This window comes from Delphinapterus leucas, chromosome 21 (genome assembly GCF_059928025.1).
Source record: "Delphinapterus leucas isolate spDelLeu-1000000601 "Yukka" chromosome 21, BTC_Dleu_Yukka2, whole genome shotgun sequence".
NCBI classification, from domain to species: domain Eukaryota; kingdom Metazoa; phylum Chordata; class Mammalia; order Artiodactyla; family Monodontidae; genus Delphinapterus; species Delphinapterus leucas.
The window spans coordinates 25191498-25204033 of NC_143149.1; the positions used below are offsets into that span (position 1 = coordinate 25191498).

Consider the following 12536-nt stretch of genomic DNA (forward strand, 5'->3'; position numbering starts at 1 on the left):
TTTGGAATAGAAATGACCTCCTGCTATGGTTGGGGTCGACCAGATATCCCCTCCCCCTGAGATACATATGGATATTAAAAGATACCACATATGTAGTAGTTTTAGGATAATGTAATGTCTTCAAATATTGGAAAATAGCCATGTAGTCTCTGAGGCCTAGTTCTGGGTGAGCAATAGAGAACATTGTGGGTTGTTTCTTTTCTTTTCTTTTTTAAGTGTGTCTTGATGCCTTCAGCAACTGCCTAAGGCATGATACTCAGCTGTTTGGGGCCTCTATTCCAAAGCACCTCAGTTCTCATATAAAGTCTGCTGTGATGGAGTAAGGAAACTATACATAGATGCCCTCAATTCAAATTCTATAGCAAGTGACTAATTATGAAAATGTTTGAAAGCAAGTCCCTAGGCAAGATCTCAGATTCGTTTTCCTGTGTTTAATGTGAAATGTGCTTTGTGTTTATGGAGGTCTACAACTGTTTAGATTGATTGGTGCTTTGTGCCGTGTCAGGGGAACTTAAGAAGTTAGCAAGGACTAGTAAAAATAGTTTTGATACTGATAAATTGTGAATAGCGTAGAATTAAATTTTGATATGCAACAGGGGAATTTATCAGGCCTTGAAAATAAAACTTATAACTCCAGTCTTTCTCTCCCTGATTTTAGCTCTTTATTTAAAACTCATGCTCAGTTTGATAAGCTCTTCAGTACATAGATATTCCCAATTATTCTGTTCCAGCCTGGAGAGTGTGTTTAATGAACAATTTCCTTTGGTTATCAGCATGGTAGAAAATACTTGAAAAGAAAGTATTTACTTTTGGCAACTTCAGTAGTTTTCCCAGTCTGTTTAAATATCCAGTTTGGTTCTAAAACCATTCTCTTTGGGTTGGTGGTACCCAGGCTGTAACGAAACAAGGCACACATACTTTTTATTGCACGAAGGATGATGTTTTGGCTATACTTTAGCTAGATAAAGCATTGTTTGACTGCACTGATGGCAACAATCTAGTAAGATCAACAGGAAATGAAATGCTAGGAGTAGATCGGCTTCCCCTAAGGACACTCATTACATACTCCAAAATGATAATCCCTTCTGGGGAGTTTGAATATTTGTTATTTAATTCTACTTACAAAAAGATTAGTATAATTATGTAGATTTTAGCTAACCAGCATTGAGGAATCATGATGAGCTTTGTTTTCTATTTTTGAGTGTTTATTATATAAAAGCAAATACTAGGGTTTTCTTTCTGGCCTTTTGTCTGGGAATAATTTCTCCCCTGCATGATTCATTGAAGAAAGTTATTGAAACTCTTGTAATTGGAACCCTTCATGCTATCATTAATGGGGCAATGGAGGCGATCCTTAAACATATCCGAGTAGTTTGGGAATGGAAGAAATACTTAGGGAACTGAAGTGAATCTCTCAGTTTACATTTCTATTCACTGCAATACTACTGTTGAGAGAGAAATAATTTTGAAATCTGACTCTGATCTCTAACTCTCAGCAGAATTCGTTCCTTGTATTTGGTAAAGATTTAAAAGTAAGAACGAAGGCTTTGTGTACCTTTATGTTAAAATATTTCAGTGTACCATACATCACTCCCCACTCATGGTGGGCTCTCAGTAAATACTGCTGAACTGATTAATGAATACTTTTTATTTTTTCTCTACGGTTGAATTCTATTTGTGATAACTTAAGAGCACAGCTTTGTTTTGTCCCAGAAGTAAGTAAACATGTAATAAAAGAGACACAACTTCTATAATTCCTGTGCCAAATCGTAACTGGAAGAGGAAGAAGAATTCAGGAAATAAGTGATCATCCCCTTGTACACCACTGAAAGATTCATGCCCTCACCTTCCCAGTGATCCAGGAGATGAAATTTAATCACTTCCCTGAAAGAGTGATATACTTCATGCATGGAGTGTGCGTGTCATCAATTTTGATAAGTTCACTCACATATTAACAAGAGACTTGAAAAATGTTTTTCTCCACTAACTCATAGTATAGGGTACAATACAATATTTGCTTCCATTTATAAAGCTTTGGTTTATTTATTTACCCTGTTTTCCATGGAAATAAGATATTTAAATAGACTCTATGATTTGGCCAGTTTTTTAAAATTAATTTTATTGGAGTATAGTTGCTCTACAATGTTGTGTTAGTATGAATACATTTTTTAATCTCGTGAAAATATACTCTGTACTTTGGAAATATAAACCAATAGTGGCAGGATCCTAAGTCTAGTCTTAGGTGAGAGCAGCATGAGGTACTCAGCTCATCCAAAGGCTGCATTCAGGGGAATTCTGCACTGGAGTAGAGCTGTGATGGAAACACAGCTTAGTAAAGGCTGGAGCTGAAACTTGAGGAACCAGCAATCGCAATAAACTGGACTTAAAAATTCAAAATATATAAAAGAGTCAAAGGCCTTGGATAAGTTCACATGGGTCAGAAATAATCAGCCCTGAATAGGTTTCTTTTCACTGTGTTTCAGCCAGGAAGGAGACGTGTAAATCCCCGTATGTGAAAAGCAACCTGTGCTATTACAATGTAATCGTGTGTGTGGCCTCCATTCTTTGAACTGTTGACATTGGTGTTTTTTGTAAAGTGAATTTTGAAAACTCTTTCTGAAGTAGTATGGATTCAGCAAACCTGTTGTGTATTAGAAAGATTTGGTGTGCTTTGGGCGTCGGTGTTAAAAAAGGGTGAGGGAGCCTTATTACTTTTCAGTTCGTTTGGTACAAGTGTGCACGCCTTCATAGGGAAACGTCCCCTTAACTGTCAGTGCTGGTTCTGAGAACATCTCACCTCTGGGTAAATCTTGGGAGGGTTTATCAGTGGTAGTTCATGTTCGTGGCCCTGCTCAGAACCCTGTCTGGTATGCCAGGTGTCTTCTGTGGTATCCTTCCCTGATCACTGCAGCCCTTCAAGTTCTCCTTTTCTCCTCTGTAACTCATATTGGAGTAGAAAAAAAAACGAAAAGAAGAAAATTAAAATTGCCTACCTACCTATCCAAAATACTATTGCTAGTATTTTAGTATATTTTCTTCGAATCGGTATTCTTCCTTCTGGCTTTTTACTTCTCCGCCTTCTATCTATTTAATGAACCATAAGTGTTTTTCCCATGTCATGAAATGCTAGTCAGAAATTTTGAAAAATATTTTTCTAATCTAAAATTTTTTTAATAATATTTTTAAAATCACTGTAACGATTCAGAAATCATTCTTGACTGGAGATTTTAAGAGATTTATGTTTCATCTACAAATGCTGTATCATTTTTGCCCTGTTTCTATTTATTTTTCCTAGCATTTTATAAATATGGGTGAAATAGCAAAGTTACTAATCCTTCCTTTTGTAAGGCAAATTTTAACTACTTCCTTTTTGAATTTGGGAATTTGCATTATACTTTCACTCTTTTTAGGGTTGTTAATTTATAAATTTTTTTAAAGTTTCTTATAATAATCTGGTAAAGATTAGCATTATTTTCCTTTATTTTATTTTACTCTTTTGTAAATGAGGCGTCTGTGACTTAAAACATATAAATAATTTGCTAAATGAGTGTCCTATTACACGTGACAGGTTGTAGAAAAGAACTTGAAATTTATAAAACAGTTAGTAGGACTGTCTTGTTCCTGCTTTACACAGCATCAGCAAAAAAGTAAATGGATTGTTTAGAACAAACCATAATGATTTCTGTCTGAATTGCCAGCTGCTGGTGACCCCATTTTGCAGACGATTTTGTCAAATGCTGTAAAAAATACAATTGTTTTACCAACCACTTTACTGAATTAAGCCCCATCCATTCCAATTTAATATAAAAATGAGAGAAACAAAAATGGGAAGTCTAATGAATAGTAATAGGAAAGAAAATAAAGAGAAGTTTCTGGAAAACAGTCTTAAATAATTGAAATATATGTTTCAAATAATAACAGTAGTAATAGCAAATCTTTATTGAAGGCTCACTTTGTGCCAGGCACTGCACAAGGTGATTTCCATGGATGCTGAGTCATGGTTCCCATAAAACCGTCTTCCATTTTTCAAATGATGAAACTGATGTATTTTGTCTAAAGTCCCACAAGCAGGATTCAAACCCAGGCAGTACGCTAGCCTGCCGTAATGCATGAGGTTTTGTTGCCTCAAAACAAAAAAAGCCTTTAATATGAAAAGGAATGAGATTCTGTGAATGGGTGGAAAAGTAGTCTCTGATACAAAGTGGATTGGGTGTATGTGTGGCAGATTAAGGTCAATGCATTGCTTTGAACCAGCTGAGCCCATATAATCTTTATGTTACCCGTCAAAGCGTGACAGGTGGTGAGGGGGAATGAAAAGAACACAGACGTCAGATGGACTCATGTCCTTAAGTCTAAATACTAGTGCTGTTAATTACTGTGTGTTCTTAGGCAATTTATTTAATGTCCTTAAGACTCAGTTTCTGTCTGTATAACCTTGTTTATCTCAAACTATATTGAGAAGCCTAATATGAGAAAATGAATGTGAATCATTTAGCACAGCCTTGTTTTAGATGGTCTCCTCTATAGACAGAAGAGAGCCAGTAACTGAAAAATGTGTGTGTCTTTGAAGAAAATGGAAATCAAGGGAGTCCTACCATTTTATTTGAACAACATAAGAAAATATCCTTATTGTTGGAGGAGGAAAGGAGTTGATGATTTTCAGTCTAAATGGTGGTGCTGAAAGTTGTATGCCAAGAAATCACTGTCTTTTCCAAAATATTATATAGTCTCAGCTAAGACTGCATTTGAAAGGAACTTATCCAAGAAGTCCTCTTTGAAATTTCTGATTGAAATGAACAATTGAATCTTTAATTTGGCAACTAAAAGAGCTAGCTGAAGGAAAAAAATGTCTTTTGTCTGCAGAGACATTTGTTATAATCAGATACAGCATGTTCCCTTGGGAATAGTGCTGTGCTATGTATTGATTAGATTGGACCAGGTCTGCTGATCCACTGGTGAAGTTCAGAGTTACTGTTCTTACTTCCATTCTCAGCTGTAACTGACTGACCTACTCTAAATGTAGACAGTACTGCCCAGACCTTTCCTAAATGACTTTCAGCTGGAAAAATGGCATTCCTATTTCAGATCTTTATTGGTGGCAAAATATGAACTCTGTCCTGTCACCGTTAGACAGCTACTTCTAATTGAATGCAAATTGTGTTTCCAGGTTTCTATAAACACGGTCTTTTCAAGGGTGTGGTGGCTCTGTCTCTTGTGGAGAATGACAAACAAATTGCCATGCATCCTATAGCAATAAAAGAAAAATTTTAAGTGGAGATTGCCCAACTGGTCTTACTTCCATTTTCTGATTGCCTAGAGAGTTAGTTACAGATTTTTAGGACAATACGCTGACTTGAAGCAAGAGTAGGGGCTTGTATGTCACAGTCATTCATATCACCTTCATGCTTAGTTCATTCATTTTGTATGTGAATGTGTCTTACATTTTCCTTTACAGTACTCCCTGCAACTGTAATATAATTCTTCAGTTCTGCCTTTCTAAAGGCATTCAGTGTCTATCATTGCATTCCACTACTTGATAAGAGAAAACCTTTGATCAAGCTTATAACTAAATCATCCTTAACCTTTTGTATCCAGTTGAAATTAACCTTTTCCAAAATTATTCTCTTGACCCAGACAAATATGTGTGTGTGCTATGTATATATAAATAACTGATATTTGTAGCCTACTGTATATTTTACAGGGTATATTTTCATAGATTGAGTCATTTATTCACACAGTAATTCTGTGACCTAGATTTCATCCCATTTGTCAGGTGAGGGAGGTGAGACTCAGAAATTTCTGACATGTCCAAATTCAAAAACAACATACATAGGTGGTAGAACGGAAGTTTAAGCCTGAATCTTCTGATTTCAATCGTATTTTTTTTAATTACAAAGTCTTATAGGATCCATGCAACTACCTTGAGCTTCCTTTTTTTTTTTTTTTTAAGTGGTTTAAAATTTTTATTGGGGTATAGTTGATTTACAATGTCATGTTAGTTTCAGGTGTACAGCAAAGTGAATCTGTTATATATATATCCACTCTTTTTTAGATTTTTTTCCCATACAGGCCATTACAGAGTATTGAGTAGTATTGAGTGCTATACAGTAGGTCCTTATTTGTTATCTATTTTATATATAGTAGTGTGTATATGTCAATCCCAATCTTCCAATTTATCCCTCCCCCCGCTTACCCCTTGGTAACCATAAGTTTATTTTCTACATCTGTAACTCTATTTCCGTTTTGTAGATGAGTTCATTTGTACCGGTTTTTTAGATTCCACATATAAGCAATATCATATGATGTTTGTCTTTCTCTTCCTGACTTACTTCACTCAGTATGACAATCTCTAGGTCCATCCGTGCAGCTTGAGCTTCTTAAAAAAAAGAAAGAAAGAAAGAAGAGGGCTTCTTACAAAAAAAAAAAAAAAAAAAGGGCAGTCAGCTTTTAAGTGAAATACTCTCCACAGTCTACAAGGTGTAATGAAATGGACAGGAGAACCCTTAGTTAATAGCAACAAAATGCAAAGGTTTGGGCTTCCCTGGTGGCAGAGTGGTTGAGAGTCCTCCTGCCGATGCGGGGAGCGCGGGTTCGCGCCCCGGTCTGGGAGGATCCCACATGCCGCGGAGCGGCTGGGCCCGTGAGCCATGGCCGCTGAGCCTGCGCGTCCGGAGCCTGTGCTCCGCAACGGGAGAGGCCACAGCAGTGAGAGGCCTGCGTACCGCAAAAAAAAAAAAAAAAAAATTCAAAGGTTTAATACTATAAAAGGAGGAGAAAACGGTCTAGAATCATTTCAGTGACTTGCTCTTTGGCTTTGTTAGTTTGAGATTTATCTATTTCAAAACATGCTATTTACAGAGGTGGGAATCATCTTAGAGCCATTGTGCTAATAGGCATCAGATCTTCAACAAACAGGGAAATCTTCCTCAGTGGTAGTTGATAGAGGTAGTTTGGGGTAGAGGCATGACCTTATTCCAGGCTGATTACTATTTAACCTATCACATAATACTGTAAATCCTAGATATTATTTGTATGATAGCTAAACTCAGTAGTAGAAAATTATCAGCCCTAGAGCAATTATTTCTCTGTATTTTATTCTTTTGGGGGCTTTTTACTGGAATATTCCGTTTAACATTAAAAAACATCTTCCATCTTTTTGTATATCAGCTGCAAGAGGGAAGTCTTTATTTTTCTTGTTTTTAGAGAAGTATTAAAACTACAGTAAGTGTTTTTAATCATTAGGAATAGAGCAGTGAGGTGGATTATATATACAAAATGTAAAAATTTTTTAAATGTTGAAGAGATTAGAGACAGAGAGACATATACAAAAAAAGCATCTAGGAGAACAGAGCCAGCAGGATTTTGATAAATTTACTTACCAAAATAAATGATGAACTTGGTGGATTTCTTCATTCTTCATTTTTTTTCAAGTTATCTAGGGATCTGAGGAATAGGAAGATGGGAATAGAGGCCCAACTATTATTAAAAGACCCTGGATGCTATAGGAAACAGGCCCCCCTCGCCCCTCAAAAGGAAGGAATAAGGTAGAGGAACAACATGGTAAATCAGTAAAATAAGAAATATGGATGGTGATTCAATTAGGAGTTTCTCAACTGCAGGTGATAGAAATTCACCTCCAAAGAGATTAAATATAAAGGGAGTATATTGGCTTATAAAACTGGCCCAGTTTGATCCAGAAGCTCACATGATATAATACGATGATTTCTTAGTCTGTATGCTTTGCTTCTCTACAAATGCTAGCTTTGTTCTTAGTGGGTTCCCTCTGTCTGATAGGGGGATAGCTGCTGGTATCTTAGCCTCTATCCCCTTGGGGCTCATAATCTAAAAAGAAGAGAAAGTCCACTTCTTATCCAAACAGCAAATTTTTAGAAACAATCTGATTGGCTCTGCTTGCATCATATGCTTACCCCTAAAATAATTTTGTATCCAGGGAGAGTAATGACTCCAGCTGGGCAGGGACTGGGACAGATCTCCACCGCTATGTGTGTTTGGGTCAGTGAGGCAGCTAGGCTCAGCCCCATGGGAACTGCATGGTGTGGGTTCATTACAGAGAGGAGGGTTCTGCACCTAAACAGGGGGAAGGGGCCAGACAGGCAAAACCAACACAGCCCTCTAGAGCTGATGCGCAGACAGCTTTAAAAGAATCAGGAAACAGGGCTTCCCTGGTGGCGCAGTGGTTGAGAGTCCGCCTGCCGATGCAGGGGACACGGGTTCATGCCCCGGTACGGGAGGATCCCACATGCCGCGGAGCAGCTGCGCCCGTGAACCATGGCTGCTGAGCCTGCACATCTGGAGCCTGTGCCCCGCAACGGGAGAGGCCACAACAGTGAGAGGCCCGCGTACCGCAAAAAAAAAAAAAAGAATCAGGAAACAGGGCTCACAGAGAATTTTAATGGAAAGTTAAAAATAGATGTTATTGAAAAGTATTTAACTGGGCAGACAAAATTCAAGCAAATTTACCATTGTAAAGAAAATCATGAGTTAGAAAACTGAAGACAATCAAAATATCATTTTTAAAAGACTCTTTGTTAGTACCTGAGCTCACTATCGTCATTCTTAGGAATGCTCTCTTTTAATCCAGGAACTTTTGAGGCTCTTCTGAAGAAAGTAGAAAAGAGTAGAAAAATGGGTTACAGTTTTCCAATTAGAATGCATGGGAAGCACTTTCAAATTGGTAAAATGTTCTGACTTTGGAGTTAAAAGTCAAAAAGTACTTGATTCAGGGCTTCCCTGGTGGCACAGTGGTTAAGAATCCGCCTGCCAATGCACGGGACACGGGTTCGAGCCCCGGTCTGGGAAGATCCCACATGCCTTGGAGCAACTAAGCCCATGCACCACAACTACTGAGCCTGTGCTCTAGAGCCCGCGAGACACAACTACTGAGCCCGTGTGCCACAACTACTGAAGCCCGCGTGCCTAGAGCCTGTGCTCCGCAAGAGAAGCCACCACAGTGAGAAGCCCGTGCACCGCAATGAAGACTAGCCCCTGCTCACCGCAACTAGAGAAAGCCCGTGCACAGCAACAAAGACCTAATGCAGCCAAAAATAAATAAATAAAGTAAATTTATTTTTTTAAAAAGTACTTGATCCAGACTTTTTTTTTTAATCCATGATTAAGTAGATTTTGAAAAATTACTAGTTTCTTTCATCAAAGCAGTTGAATGTTGATTAGGGTTTTTGGTGTTTTTTTTTTTTTTCCCAGTAAGAAAAGGAAAAGAAGCATGCTTAGTCTGTTCCATTTAATATTGCATAGAAAACTCAGCAGGTCTTGTGAAAAGTGTGAACTTACACTGATTGAGGCTGTATCAACCTCATAGATGTCACCACTAAAACCTAGAGGAAATAATGTCTCCAGTAGTTCATCTGTGAGCATCTCTCACTATTCTCTGTCCTGTTCTTATTATTAACTCCTCTAGACGTAGGTCAACTAATCATCAAAGAAATGCTGGAATGGCACTTTCCATTTTATCTCTCCATCTATCAGAGGTCAACAAAATCTTAAAAACCAATGATTTTGTAGCCTAAAGCTGTGCTCATCTTCATTCAAGGTCCTGACTATCTCTTATTTAGGAGACTGGGTGTTTACGTTGGGTTAGTTCATCACATATGAGCTATCATGGTGTTTTTTGCTCAGGTATTCCAGAGCCTCTTCTTCAGTGAATATCAAGCAAGAAAAGAGGGAGAAAGAGAGAGAGAAAGAAAGAAGGAGGGAGAGACAGACTGGCTTTGTTATTGCAGGAACTTTTTTTTTTTTTTTTTTTGCAGGAACTTTTATTTGCAACGATAAAATATTTTATCAGTCTTTCTTTTAATTTTTAAATGGAATTTGGGGCTATTAATCTCTCCATTTCAATTGTAAGAATAGTCAAATACACATAGGGATAGGCCAAGTGTCAACTAACGTCAAACAGCAAGTGAGTGGTAAATTTAGGATGAAAATTTGGTGGCCCTGTTTCTGCTATTTGATTCTTAGATCACTGAGGACTTACCTCTCTTTAATTAAAACAAACAAATAGTTAATAACCCAGGTCCTACTGTGTTCCAGCATAATGCTAGGAATTGTGATGTGTATTTCTTGGAGGGGGAGATGGTTGGGGGAGGTGAAAAGAGGATAGTCCTTGGACTGAAGGAGTTTGCAGTAAAGTTAAAAAGGTTAATTGTGGTTAATTATGCTCTTTGTGTGTGACGACACATAATCATAACATAAAGTAGAATTTGGGGGTCAGACTTTTAAATCAAGTTATTTTTAAAATAATATTGCTTAAGGTAGAGTATGTTTATCCATTCTGTGGTATGTGATTTAAAATAAAACATTATTTGGGTAATGATTGGTTTTACTGTTGTCTTTTCTTTAAAGTAGCCAATTGTTGTTTCTGCCTTATAGTTAAAGCTTGGTCGTTTTACCAAGAAATCAGAATCGTGACATTTATCTCATTTTAAAAAATGATGAGAATCTATAATTTACCATTAAAAGTAGAAGACTAAGATTAAGAGACATCAGAAATTAGATGATACTATGTAGGGTTTTGAAAGTAGTTTGGGGAATTTTTAAAGAATTTAGAAACTTAACTGGATATTTTAGAGGAGTGTTACCACAGTGTGATAAATTGAATTACTGTTGAGTATCAGAAACTTTTCCATGATACATAGATGGACTTACAAGATATGTTTATATATCCGAGGAGATATTTTTTATTAGGTGACCTGGAAATTTATATGGAAAGGTTGCAACTTCTTGAAGAATTTTATTTTTGTTAGGTAAAATCTGTTTTTTAATTTTTATTTTCTAAAGGCCATTTAATTGGCCCAAAGGTGGGAGAAGTGGTAAACTTGAAAATGTATGTCTAGTTATATTATAATTGAGTGATAAATATAGTAAATTAAAATAGTAAAGTAAATTAATCAATTAAAATTATTAAATTTTGGAAAGCAAAATTATCCTTTAAAATGATTCCTCTCTCAATTTTCTTAAAATTCATTGCTTGAGAACAGTGACTAATTGACAAGAAGCTTCTGCGTCATTTGATCAAGTTTTTAACTACAAATTCCCCATATAGGAATGAAGATATGTTAAGAGAAAAATCTGCAGGAGATAAGATATTAAATGTTATTTTATAATGTTCTATACAATTGTTATCCTGCATTTTAACTCAGAGATCTGTTTCATCAACCTATAGAAATACATGCCATTCATAATAAGATAACTATGAGAACAGATCGTGATTATTTATAATTCTCAGTCTACAGAACTATAAGAAGGAAGTTGCTGCAAATTTTTTTTTAAATGCTGTAAAATCTAACATGTCCCCCCTGTAATAAAATGTGCTAGGAGCAGCCCACCTTGTCAGACAGGGTATTTTTTTTTTTTTTTTTTTGCGGTACGCAGGCCTTTCAGTGTTGTGGCCTCTCCCGTTGCGAAGCACAGGTTCTGGACGTGCAGGCTCAGCGGCCATGGCTCACGGGCCCAGCCGCTCCGCGGCATGTGGGATCTTCCGTACCGGGGCACGAACCCGTGTCCCCTGCATCGGCAGGCGGACTCTCAACCACTGCGCCACCAGGGAGGCCCCAGACCAGGGTATCTTTATGATAAAATGTGATATGAAGGGAATATGTCTGAGAAAAAATTAAGTGGCCATAACAGATATTTTACAAAGTTTGTACATTTCCCTTTAGTTGACCCAGATGGATTTTTTCCTCTTCCTTCCTTGTAGAAGCTTCTTAATTTCATGTCTCTAATGCTCCAGAGCAGAAATACATCTTTGTTTAGACTTTCCTCAAGTTATCTGTGAAAAAATAAACCATACAAAGAGTTCTGGGTGTGTTTTAGAATGAACAGATCACGGGGGCAGGAGAATTACCTTGTATGTGCAAATGAAGCTGTGTGAAAGCAAGATAAGCTTTAGGAAGCAAATAGGTGACTCAAGCACACATAGGCGGTTTATTTGAACCTTTAAAAATGTTTTTACATTGCGGGTAAAGGGAACTGGGATTTAAAACTGTTAAGCTTAGTGCAAAAATAGAAATGAAACATCACATCCACTACATATATACACACAAAAACTAGTATTATGGTAAAATTTTCTGCTTGTTTTTTTTTCTTCAAGTTTCTAGAATGTTGGCTGTGACCTTCTGGGTAAAAAGTGCATTCAGAAGTAAGTCTAATAGAGGCTTCTGGTGGAGAGAGTCTTCACGAAGAATAGGGTCAGCTATAGTCTCAATAACTTTAAGAATGTCATACTCTCCCACCTTTTTAGAAGAAGTGAAGACTTGGGTATAGTCTAGTAAAATGTTGCTCTGAAATTGTAAAAAAAAAAAAAAAAAAAAAAAAGTCCTTGTTTAATCAAAGAATAAAAGCAAACTCTATGATTTGTTATACCCAGATGTTAGATTATCTTCCAAGGCCCAGCCGTACTCTCTTGGTGATTTCCTAGCTCTTCAGGTAACAAACTTGCCACTTAACAATTGTCGCAGGTATGTACATCACTTCCCAAACCAGAATATAAGGTCTTGAAGGAA

At 37.0% G+C, this 12536-nt stretch overlaps 1 protein-coding gene across 6 annotated transcripts in view; it reads left to right on the forward strand.

Annotated features, from left to right (window-relative positions):
• The window catches only part of LOC111173487 (pro-neuregulin-1, membrane-bound isoform), a 227125-nt gene that overhangs the window by 72127 nt on the left and 142462 nt on the right, over nt 1-12536 (forward strand). The gene's annotated exons all lie outside the window — the stretch shown is intronic.